Consider the following 1,386-nt stretch of genomic DNA (forward strand, 5'->3'; position numbering starts at 1 on the left):
TACATCATCTTAGCTTCTTATTCGCTTTTTTTCTGGATGGCGTGAGCAGTTGGGTACCGTTAGCTCTGTTTGGTATCTTTCTGGAGTACAACGGAGAGGACGTTGGTTCAAATCAACAGTGCCCAGCATACTGTTTTAGGTTGTTTGGGGAGTTTTCAAAACTCTTCACCCACTTGGTTTGCTCCTGTTGGCGATAGATAGTAGATAGTACACTCAGAGGTCATTCTTTTTAACACAACCTGACAGCGTTGGTAGGGGTGATAGGTATTTACAATAATATAATACAAGCGTATTGATGGTTGGTGGGCACTTTATTTTTCGTTTAGTTTTATTGCGAGTTTTATACAAGGAGTTTAGAACTAATGGAGCCTCCCCTCTCTCTTCGCGGCGCAATGAGCAGCATACCGCGGTGGGGATCAAATATGGCCGCCGACTGTGGTCTAAATCACGAACTGTGGTGTTTCTTTTTATAGAATCTTATCGGGCTGGGTCACGTTGTGGGGGGTGGGCGGGGTGGGGAAATGCACGCAAGGAAGAGGGGATAGGACTGAGTTGAAAGAGGAGGGCGGGCCTTGGGAAGGGACGAAGGAGAATGGGGAAAATTAAATAAAAGAGAGAGAGATAGACAGAGAGACAGAGAGAGAGAGAGATTGTGATCAACTGACGGGATGGATGACGGATAGAATGACAGGGAGAAAAAAAATTATGTGTGTGATACGGACTGTTCTAGGCAACTGAGAAAGCCTAGGGACTCTTCAATTATTTAAGAGTTTTGTGTTATATAGCTAGTTTAAAAATTAAGAAGATCGGCAAAATGAGAAGAAAACTTATCCAAGTATCATAGAATTATCAAACATACCAAATTATAAAGATACTCTTTCAAGACACTAAAAGATTTAATTATAATAAGAAATGGTGAAACATGTATTTTTTAAACTGACTTTAAGATTTGAGTGCATGATTCTAGGCGTGTGCCATAACTAGCTTTATGTGTAAGGAACAGCGAACACAAAAGAGGGTCGATGCCAGGTTTATCTGATTGCTAACAGTATTATGTCTTGGTCTATAAATAATAATACCCCTATTATTGATTGCAATAATTTTGTTTCCTGTTTTCACAAAGTAGAGCGCACAATTATTTCAAATATAAAAAAGAGAGATAACAGCACCTTTGGACTCTTCGAATGAGATTTTTAAAAACTTAGTATTATTGATGCAGAAATAGTACAGTCTTTGTTAGCTTGTGTCGTTTCTTTCCTCTGTCTTTGTTAATGAAGCTATCACTCAGCAGCCGTCCATGATCTGTTACACAGTGAAACATCTCGCCCGTGATCGTGGGGAGCGTGTGTTGGAGTTATATAAAACATCTATTGCTGACTAAAACAA

The 1,386-nt window shown here is 39.7% G+C and overlaps 1 protein-coding gene across 1 annotated transcript in view; it reads left to right on the plus strand.

Annotated features, from left to right (window-relative positions):
- Window positions 1-1,386, plus strand: part of LOC101852348 — a gene marked incomplete at both ends in the record, with an annotated part of 30,019 nt that overhangs the window by 21,212 nt on the left and 7,421 nt on the right.

This window comes from Aplysia californica, unplaced genomic scaffold, assembly GCF_000002075.1.
Source record: "Aplysia californica isolate F4 #8 unplaced genomic scaffold, AplCal3.0 scaffold00496, whole genome shotgun sequence".
NCBI classification, from domain to species: Eukaryota; Metazoa; Mollusca; class Gastropoda; order Aplysiida; family Aplysiidae; genus Aplysia; species Aplysia californica.